We start from the raw sequence: 11,574 nt of genomic DNA on the forward strand, positions 1-11,574 counted from the left end.
TACACACCTAAGAAGCGTGCAGTGGATATACACCCATACGGCATAACCTCTAGTTATAGCTCTTATATGTTGTTGTACATTAATATTAGTTTGACAATTAGGGGGTTCAGTCCAGTGTTGTGTTAACCCTTTTCTTTAATATTTATCTATAATAATTGGTAGTTCTAAGTACTTATTTTCCCAGTTTTCCCATAGGAGAAAGACAGATAATATCTCCTTACTTCGTTAATATCAACCATAAAAGGAAAAGGGCAAAGTACGAGAGTCATGCTATTAATTGTCCAAAGCAGGGATGGAGAGTGAGCTAGTGAGGTAGGCTGCAGTGGGTTTGCTGGTCAATACATATACTGAACATGTAACCACAGTAATGGTGGCCAGTAAATCAATGAATAAAAATGGAATATTGACAAATTAAACAGAAATTGTAGACCTTTAATCTTTTCCAACGTGTCAACATACAACTTAAAATAAGTATGAAACATTTCACAGTGTTAACTTTCTCTTTATCCCTGGTTGATATACATGTCAGAGCCTCTTCAGTGTGGATGGGGTATAGCATACATTTTCAACAACAAAGACAGCACTTCCAGTTTGTGTTGTTTGCTCTGTTGAACTATTTTGTCTTCCTTCCTAGTTACAGCACATGGAACCACCTTTGGCATGCAAAACATTCAATCTAAAACAAAATGTAACACGTTATAAATAATATCAAATATCAATGTAGTGTGACGAATTAGCCACCCATTGTGTTATATCATAAATTGCCTTACATGCCGTCACTGTTGTCAAAAGATGATAAACATGTTACTAACCCAGGCAGTCTTTGGGCCACATCCAGGTTCTTTATCAGTGGCACACATGAAGCAGTTGTTGGCTTTGTTGAACTCTGAAATCATAGGCATGAACTGAACATATGGCTGTCCGACACAACTACATAAAAATAAAGAATTTACATTTACTTTGAATTAAATGTCATTACATACCAGACATTTTTAGTATATCCTCAGCCATTTCTTTTCGCACTTGCTCCATGTGTTTTTGAAGGTTCCATATCAATTTGGGAGGGGATGTTGGGGAAGTTCTGTGCAACTTCCTTGGCCATCTACACCAAAAAATAAAATATTTTTTGATGTACAGTGCCTTGCGAAAGTATTCGGCCCCCTTGAACTTTGCGACCTTTTGCCACATTTCAGGCTTCAAACATAAAGATATAAAACTGTATTTTTTTGTGAAGAATCAACAACAAGTGGGACACAATCACGATGTGGAACGACATTTATTGGATATTTCAAACTTTTTTAACAAATCAAAATCTGAAAAATTGGGCGTGCAAAATTATTCAGCCCCTTTACTTTCAGTGCAGCAAACTCTCTCCAGAAGTTCAGTGAGGATCTCTGAATGATCCAATGTTGACCTAAATGACTAATGATGATAAATACAATCCACCTGTGTGTAATCAAGTCTCCGTATAAATGCACCTGCACTGTGATAGTCTCAGAGGTCCGTTAAAAGCGCAGAGAGCATCATGAAGAACAAGGAACACACCAGGCAGGTCCGAGATACTGTTGTGAAGAAGTTTAAAGCCGGATTTGGATACAAAAAGATTTCCCAAGCTTTAAACATCCCAAGGAGCACTGTGCAAGCGATAATATTGAAATGGAAGGAGTATCAGACCACTGCAAATCTACCAAGACCTGACCGTCCCTCTAAACTTTCAGCTCATACAAGGAGAAGACTGATCAGAGATGCAGCCAAGAGGCCCATGATCACTCTGGATGAACTGCAGAGATCTACAGCTGAGGTGGGAGACTCTGTCCATAGGACAACAATCAGTCATATATTGCACAAATCTGGCCTTTATGGAAGAGTGGCAAGAAGAAAGCCATTTCTTAAAGATATCCATAAAAAGTGTCGTTTAAAGTTTGCCACAAGCCACCTGGGAGACACACCAAACATGTGGAAGAAGGTGCTCTGGTCAGATGAAACCAAAATTGAACTTTTTGGCAACAATGCAAAACGTTATGTTTGGCGTAAAAGCAACACAGCTCATCACCCTGAACACACCATCCCCACTGTCAAACATGGTGGTGGCAGCATCATGGTTTGGCCCTGCTTTTCTTCAGCAGGGACAGGGAAGATGGTTAAAATTGATGGGAAGATGGATGGAGCCAAATACAGGACCATTCTGGAAGAAAACCTGATGGAGTCTGCAAAAGACCTGAGACTGGGACGGAGATTTGTCTTCCAACAAGACAATGATCCAAAACATAAAGCAAAATCTACAATGGAATGGTTCAAAAATAAACATATCCAGGTGTTAGAATGGCCAAGTCAAAGTCCAGACCTGAATCCAATCGAGAATCTGTGGAAAGAACTGAAAACTGCTGTTCACAAATGCTCTCCATCCAACCTCACTGAGCTCGAGCTGTTTTGCAAGGAGGAATGGGAAAAAATGTCAGTCTCTCGATGTGCAAAACTGATAGACATACCCCAAGCGACTTACAGCTGTAATCGCAGCAAAAGGTGGCGCTGAATAATTTTGCACGTCCAATTTTTCAGTTTTTGATTTTGAAATATCCAATAAATGTCGTTCCACTTCATGATTGTGTCCCACTTATTGTTGATTCTTCACAAAAAAAATACAGTTTTATATCTTTATGTTTGAAGCCTGAAATGTGGCAAAAGGTCGCAAAGTTCAAGGGGGCCGAATACTTTCGCAAGGCACTGTACTTGTCACATAACAGCTAACTAATCATTATTGAAAATATAACTTTCAAACCTGCATTACAAAGACCCCGCAGCTGAAGGTGTCCTGCTGCATGGTGTGAGTTATTTCCCCTCCTTTCCACGTCATGTCCGTCGTCTTTTCCATTGCAGGATCTCATTTTGAAGTTCTCTTTTTTTTATGTAAAAATAACGGAATTCTGATTAGTTATAGGCAAATGAATACACAAGCCAAATGCGTATGCTGTTTTCCTTATCACTATAATCTAGTAGCAATTTAGTAGCAGAGGTCATTTCCTTTATGCCCCATTCTACACACACAGCCTAAATTATAGGCACTGAACCATTTACAGGACAATAATAAAAGTAGCATATAGGATCCAACCCTATCACAGAGTGAATAAATGTAGAGCGTTTGTGGACTTTAAGAAAAAACAAGTGACAGTTTCATCAGTACGTGCCTAAAGAAAGTAATCACAAAGATCACAGATGACAGTGCCCATCAAGTCTATGACAATAGAGAATGAATTGTAAGCACCAAAGTGTGTTTGTCAAAATAATATCTGAAAATGTCAGTTGTTGAACATAATACTTCTATTTGCAATAGCGATTTATGATATAAGCAGTTGAGGAATATTCCATGTACCATCACTACATGTAGGACGGGCATAAGACATTCCCACATGCAGTATTTTTTATATTTCACCTTTATTCAACCAGGTAAGCAAGTTGAGAACAAGTTCTCATTTACAACTGCGACCCGGCCAAGATAAAGCAAAGCAGTGTGACACAAACAACAAAACAGAGTTACACATGGAATAAACAAACGTGCAGTCAATAACACAATAGAAAAGTATTTATACAGTGTTTGCAAATGAAGTAAGATTAGGGAGGTAAAGGCAAGTGATTTTTCCAATTCGTTCCAGTCATTGGCAGCAGAGAACTGTAAGGAAACGCGGCCAAATGAGGAATTGGTTTTGGGGGTGACCAGTGAAATATACCTGCAGGAGCGAGTGCTACGGGTGGGTGCTGCTATGGTGACCAGTGAGCTGAGATAAGGCGGGGCTTTACTTAGCAAAGACTTATAGATGACCTGGAGCCAGTGGGTTTGGCGACGAATATGAAGCGAGGGCCAGCCAACGAGAGCATACAGGTTGCAGTGGTGGGTGGTATATAGGGCTTTGGTGACGAAACAGATGGCACTGTGATAGACTGCATCCAATTTGCTGATTAGAGTGTTGGAGGCTATTTTGTAGATGACATCGCCGAAGTCAAGGATCGGTATGTTTGGCAACGATTCTAGATTTGATTTTGGATTGGAGATGCTTTAATATGAGTCTGGAAGGAGAGTTTACAGTCTAACCAGACACCTAGGTATTTGTAGTTGTCCACATATTCTAAGTCAGAACTGTCCAGAGTAGTGATGCTAGGCGGGCGGGCAGGTGCGGGCAGCGATCAGTTGAAGAGCATGCATTTAGTTTTACTTGCATTTTTAGAGCAGTTGGAGGCCACAGAAGGAGAATTGTATGGTTAGTTAACACAGTATCCAAAGTAGGGCCAGAAGTATACAGAATGGTGTCGTCTGCGTAGAAGTGGATCAGAGAATCACCAGCCGCAAGAGCAACATCATTTATGTATACAGAGAAAAGAGTCTACCCGAGAATTGAACCCTGTGGCACCCCCATAGAGTCTGCCAGAGGTCCGGACAACAGGCCCTCCGATTTGACATACTGAACTCTATCTGAGAAGTAGTTGGTGAACTAGGCGAGGCAGTAATTTGAGAAACAAAGGCTGTTGAGTCTGACGATAAGTTACTAACATCCCTAGCATCGAATAGCGGGGGCTTTTCGATGCTAATGCAGTACGCCACAGGATGTTTTTGTGCTGGTCAAGGGCAGTCAGGTCTGGAGTGAACTAAGGGCTATATATGTTCTTTGTTCTACATTGTTTTGAATGGGGCATGCTTATTTAAGGAAAGCAATTTTAAAGAATAACCAGGCATCCTCTACTGACAGAATGAGGTCAATATCTTTCCAGGATACCCGGGCCAGGTCGGTTAGAAAGGCCTGCTCGCTGAAGTGTTTTAGGGACCATTTGACGATGATGAGGGGTGGTCGTTTCACCGCGGACCCATTACGGACGCAGGCAATGAGGCAGTGATCAATGATCCTGGAAGACAGCAGAGGTGTATTTTTTTTGTATTTTGAAAACAGCAGAGGTGTATTTAGAGGACAGGTTGGTCAGGATGATATCTATGAGGGTGCCCAAGTGTACGGATTTTGGGTTGTACCTGGTAGGTTCCATGATAATTTGGGTGAGATTGAGGGCATCTAGCTTAGATTGTAGGATGGCCGGGGTGTTAAGCATATCCCAGTTTAGGTCACCTAACAGTACAAACTCTGAAGATAAATGGGGGGCAATTAATTCACATATGGTGTCCAGGGCGCAGCTGGGGGCTGACGGGGGTCTGTAACAAGCGGCAACAGTGAGAGACTTATTTCTGTAAAGGTGGATTTTTAAAAGTAGAAGCTCGAACTGTTTGGGCACAGACCTGGATAGCATGACAGAACTCTGCAGTACATTGCAACTCCAATACCTTTGGCAGTTCTGTCTTGGGGGAAAATGTATACACACACAGAGGCATTTTTCAGCTATGATTTTACCACTCAGAATCCAGAATGGATATGACAATGTGACCAGCACAGGATGTAATACACCCTTACAACAATCTACTTTTTTAAATCTTTTTGACTTCTTATTTGGTAAACTGCTACTGTGTGTCAAGAAAAGAGCCCCAATTAGGGGTTAGAGTACTCCAGTAAAAAAGGGCTGGTTTAGATTAAAAACTATTGCCCTGTGTCCCCATTCATAGGGGCATGAGAGACTCGTCACTGGTAGAATTGAGTTTGCACTTTATTGGCCCAAACACCCACAGACCCACAAGGTTGAGGTTACTCATGGACAGTAATTAGTAATAATTATTTTTTTGCATTGATGCATTGGGTCTTCTAACTGTCCAAGAATAGGATCCAAATATCCAAATATTTTTTCACATAAATACAAAGGAGGATGTCTCTCCTCATACTTCTGGCACTTTTGTCAGACTGCCAGACTGTGCACCACAGAGCCAATCAGGAGAGAATACATACAGGTCAACGGTGCCAATTGAAAGTCATGGGGTGTGTCGGTGCCTTTTGGATTACTCTCTCTATACAGAGAACACCTGAGGTTCAAGTCAAGAGCTACCCTTCCCCTTTCAGTCTGCTCTGCGCATGTCTGAAAGTGACAAAGCCAGCAGCCAAGAGTCTTTCACAGTATGTCATACAAACTTATTAGACTTATGAATGTATATAAAATGCTAATATGTATTAGATCCAGTACAATGGAATAACTAAGACCTGAATTTGAATGCAGCGTGTTCCGATTCCTACTTCTCTTTCTGTCCAGCAGGGTCAACCAAAAACACTTGGCCTGATGGTTCATGCAGATACTGGGGAAGCAATATAGGAATGTATTGATCCCTTAAATGATTTTACTATTAAATGACCCATATCACAACCCTCATACCTCTTCACGAAAATGTGCCTAAATCAATTTTGGAAAAAGGATTTTACTCAGAAAAGACAGGAATTTATTTTTCCAGTTAGAAATAGTAGGCCATGCATCAAATAACTATTTTCATCAGACAAATTAACCCTCAAATGCATTATTGCATTTTGTAAGTTGTCTGCAGGTGGCTTGTTTTGAATGCACTGAAATATCAAATCATTATCAGGTTATGTTAACTGTGTTCTAATACTCAACGTAGAAGGATTTGTCTTAATGTACAGTATATGAAAGTGATGCTATGAAAAATATTCTTTCACATTATCAAGCTCACTCTGACTGACAAACCACTGCCTATTACTGTGATTAAAAAGCGCATATGAACCACTGTTTTTCATGAGGCCTACCTGTGCGCCTTCCTTTAAGCACCTCTGTTCGAACACCTCTCTTGTCCTTGATCCATACCACATACAGCCATTTGCAGATCTTTACAGTGTCCATGTGAAAGATAGTTATTGCGAGTATGGAACATTTGTTAACTTCAAAAAAGCTTGCAGATTTAAGTCTAATAGCATGAGATGAAAGTAGACAAACATCAGAATGTGCGATATGAAGGTATAGTCAGTGGACATTCTGAACCTTGTTTGAGGTCAGTAGGTCACATGACCAAGGAGCTATTGAAATTCTACATTTTGAAATATTAATGTAAAACCATGTGAGATGAAAATGGACAAACTAAAGGATGTGCAATGTGTAGGCCCACAGATTGGACATTCTGAACCTTGTTAGAAGTCCTTAGGTCACATGACCAAGGAGCTATTGAAATTATACATTGATTTTTTTAAATGTAAAACCATGTGAGATGAAATTGGACAAACTATAGGGTGTGCAATATAGGAGGGTAGTCAGTGGACATTCTGAACCTTGTTTGAAGTCATTAAGTCACATGACCAAGGAGCTATTGAAATTTTAAATTTTGGAAAATGAATGTAAAATCTTGTGAGATGAAAATTGACAACCTAAAGGGTGTGCAATATAGAAGGGTAGTCAGTGGACATTCTGAACCTTATTTGAATCAAGTAGGTCACATGACCAAGGAGCTACTGAAATTCTAATGTAAAAAAAGGTTTGTACTTTGTTTACGCTCCCTAACTAATTCAACTAAGAATACAAAATGCTGCTCACATTTCCACGTTTATTAGCGTTGGAGGGTGAATGAGTCCAAATCGTGAAAATAAGACCTGTGCAAATTGGTGCGCAATTCTTCCAACAGCATGACCATTATTTGGTGTCTGTGGCTCAAGTGGATTGAAAGCGCGAATATCCGTCGAATATCCAACTTGAAACTGTCTTTACCTCGTTATTAGCAACAACATCCACCTTGAAGTTGATAACTAGAATAAATACCTTCAAAGTAATGACTCGGGACTTCGGTTGTGAGATGAAAGCTTCTTTTTAGTAATAATACTTGTTCACATTACATTTTACCACTTTAGATTCTACAAAACAGTAAAAGAAAGTAGCTAGCGAAAGCCAGGATAATCTTGTCACTTGTACACATAACTGGCGTGTTCTCGTTTTTTATTCCTTCTTTTCGCAAGGCATTCTGGTACTTGCAGTCAATAGCGTAATCCAATATTAACCAATACAACAGAAATATGTACATAGTTCTCTCAATCTCCATCACATTAATTCTAATACAATTACTCTTACATATGTAAATAACTGTCAAATAAAATATCTTAAGCTACAGCTCAATGAATTAACTGTAAACATTAACTCTGTAACCCATTAAAGTTACAACATCCTCCTCCCCGATGAACAAATGTGTTCAGATAAATCTCTCAACAGTATATCAACTGAAAAGGTCTTCTCATCAAAGTCCCTGAGAAAGTACGAACTGAGCATGACCTAAACTAGGCTATCTGGGCCTTCTGTCCCACTTTGGACTGAGTTAGCTCGATTTTTCTACCCAGAGACCACCAAAGAAAATCCTGATTGGATATTTTTTTATCTTCAGTATTAACCATTCTCTTTCCAACAAAAACTGAAGAGTTTCAATCAAAAGATCATAAAAATGATTGTAAAGATGAGGTAAAAATTCAAATGAAATTGAATTAAATATATACAGTACCAGTCAAAAGTTTGAACACCTACTCATTCAAGGGTTTTTCTTTATTTTTACTATTTTCTACATTGTAGAATAATAGTGAATACATCAAAACTATGAAATAAAACTTATGGAATCATGTAGTAAAAAAGTGTTAAACAAATCAAAATGTATTTATATTTGAGATTCTTCAAAGTAGCCACCCTTTGCCTTGATGACAGCTTTACACACTCTTGTCACTCAGGGCTCCCGAGTGGTGCAACGGTCTAAGGCACTGCATCAGTGCTAGAGGCATCACTGCAGATCCTGGGCTGTATCACAACAGGCTGTGATTGAGAGTCCCATAGGACGGCGCACAATTGGTCTAGCGTCGTCCGGGTTAACGTTTGGCTGGGGTAGGCCGTCATTGTAAATAAGAATTGTTCTTATTTTAATTGTTTTATCAATGTGTATTCGCTTCTGAGTCTCAGTCTCTTCAGCCCAGCAAGTGAGGCTATTAGCTGCCGTAAAGAAGTGACTCTGGAGGCTGGAAAGTCCCGCCTATCACACTGTCAAATGAAGAACAATGCTGGAAATCTATCTGCATCCACATGAACTAGTCCCGGCATAGTTCTTTGACAAACACAGAAGGTTGTAAATTTAATTCAATAGAAGAAAACAGAGAGAGGGGGAGAGAGACTGCCAATTCCTTAATGTAGCAATTGGCTACCATCTCTCCCTCTCCTTCTCTCGCTCTGTTTTATTGTATTGAATCATATGTAGCCTAATACTTAAACACCCATCTAAAGTGGGCAGGGGGGGAACACTTGAAATGCACTAATCTGAAATATGTAGTTTGGCTGTTATAAGGTATTATATATGCCAATGGTCATCTATTAGGCATTTATTCAGTAATATTTATTCTATATCTAATAAATGTGTTCATTCATTCATAAGTAGGAAGTTGCTGGGCCCAGCACATGCAGTGTGGTCCCCTGTTCTTCTGGTACCAGTGCAGTGGGAAAGGATACTAGTTTTAGTAGAGAGACACACAGATGTAATGCCAGTTAATATGTTGGCTCTATACATGTATGTAATAGCAATTAACACTTAGGAGTGACAGTGACAGACAGAGTGACACCAGAGGAGCACGAGGAGAATCACAGACAGAAAGACAGTGACAGGCAGACAGAGACAGACTGCACACCAGGTAGGCAACAGAGGCACAGTTATACTGGTGAGTTGTATCTCCAGTGGTGCTTTTAACTGTTTTTATTAAACATGAGCTGGTTAAAAAAAAAAGGACCATGTTTCACCAGTCACCGGAACTGTAAAATGAGAGAGGGGAATTTGTCCCAGTACACCCTTGTTTTTAAGAGACACTTCCTACCTTTCCCAAATAAAGTATCGTTAATTGTGAAACGTACCTGGTTGTCAGTCATACTTCGTGAATTTTCACCATAACCAGAGTTTTCTCATATCTGACATGTCTAACTCTGGCTTGCCTTACACTTAAAGGTTAGCACAGCAGCTGTGGGAAGAGAACATGACCACAGATATGCACTTGCTGCACGTTTGCAACACTGTCCTATACCATAATACTGTAGTTAGCAACAGTTTACACATCAAATCAAATTTTACTTGTCACATGCTCTGAATACAACAGGTGTAGGTAGACCTTACAGTGAAATGCTTACTTACAGGCCCTTAACAACAATGCTTTAAGAAGTTAAGAAAAATAAATAAAAAGAAGTGTTAAGAAAACGTTTTAAATATAAAATAAAAGAAACAAATCATTTAAAAGCAGCAGTAAAATAACAAGCGAGGCTATATCCAGGGGGTACCGGTAGAGAGTCAATGTGCGGGGGCACTGGTTAGTTAAGGTAATTGAGGTAATATGTACATGTAGGTAGAGTTAAAGTGACAATGCATAGATTATAAACAGAGTAGCAGCAGCATAAAAGAGGGGTCTGGGTAGCCATTTGTTTAGCTGTTCAGGAGTCTTGTAGCTTGGGGGTAGCTCCAGTACTGCTTGCCATTCGGTAGCAGAGAGAACAGTCTATGAATAGGGTGGCTGAAGTCTTTGACCATTTTTAGGGCCTTCCTCTGACCTCCTGGTATAGAGGTCCTGGATGGCAGGAAGCTTAGCCCTGTGATGTACACACTACCCTCTGTAGTGCCTTGCGGTCGGAGACAGAGCAGTTGCCATACCAGGCAGTGATGCAACCAGTGCTTTCGATGGTGCAGCTGTAGAACCTTTTGAGGATCTGAGGACCCATGCCAAATCTTTTCAGTCTCCTGAGGGGGAATAGGCTTTGTCGTGCCATCTTCACAATTGTCTTAGTGTGTTTGGACCATGATAGTTTATTGGTGATGTGGACACCAAGGAACTTGAAGCTCTCAACCTGTTCCACTAACAGCCCCGACGGTGAGAATGGGGGCGTGCTTTGTCCTCCTTTTCCTTTAGTCAACAATCATCTCTTGGACACAGGGACTATGGTGGTCTGCTTAAAACATGTTGGTATTAGACTCAGTCAGGGAGAGGTTGAAAATGTCAGTGAAGACACTTGCCAGTTTGTCAGCGCATGCTTGGAGTACACGTCCTGGTAATCTCTCTGACCTTGTGACTGTTGACCTGTTTAAAGGTCTTACTCATATCGGCTACGGAGAGCGTGATCAGTCGTCCGGAACGGCTGGTGCACTCATGCATGTTTCAGTGTTACTTGCATAGAAGTAATTTAGCTCATCTGGTAAATTTGTGTCACTGGGCAGCTCGTGGCTGTGCTTCCCTTTGTAGTCTGTAATTGTTTGCAAGCCCTGCCACATCCGACGAGCGTCGGAGCCGATGTAGTACGATTCAATCTTAGTCCTGTATTGACGCTTGCCTGTTTGATGGTTTGTCAGAGGGGGGATTTCTTATAGGCTTCCGAGTTATAGTCCCGCTTCTTGAAAGTGCCAGCTCTACCCTTTAGCTCCGTGCGGATGTTGCCTGTAATCCATGGCTTCTGTTTGGGTCTACTTAAACAGTTAACAAGGTGGCAGTAGCACCATCAGAAACCATTTACAGATTTTTTTATAAATTGGAAATGACAATAACTGGTAAAGAAATGAGTTCTAACCATAATCACCTTGGCCCAATCGCTGAGTCATATTGTGCAACACTGAGGTATGTGGTGTGAGTAGGCACTTTTCCCACATGATCTTGAAGCCAGTGG

At 40.5% G+C, this 11,574-nt stretch overlaps 1 long non-coding RNA gene across 2 annotated transcripts; it reads right to left on the minus strand.

The window, feature by feature from the left end:
* Positions 1-411: 411 nt before the first annotated feature.
* Positions 412-7,861, minus strand: LOC115138307 (uncharacterized). 2 transcript variants are annotated; one of them, XR_003864919.2, is made up of 5 exons: positions 7,678-7,861; positions 2,780-2,896; positions 984-1,102; positions 813-886; positions 412-676 (listed from the first exon to the last, which is right to left on the minus strand). It is a non-coding gene; the product is annotated as an uncharacterized LOC115138307 (long non-coding RNA). The 2 variants fall into 2 exon arrangements; XR_010465368.1 differs by having other exon boundaries at positions 412-886.
* Between the last annotated feature and the right edge of the window lie 3,713 nt (positions 7,862-11,574).

This window comes from Oncorhynchus nerka, linkage group LG12, assembly GCF_034236695.1.
Source record: "Oncorhynchus nerka isolate Pitt River linkage group LG12, Oner_Uvic_2.0, whole genome shotgun sequence".
NCBI lineage: Eukaryota > Metazoa > Chordata > Actinopteri > Salmoniformes > Salmonidae > Oncorhynchus > Oncorhynchus nerka.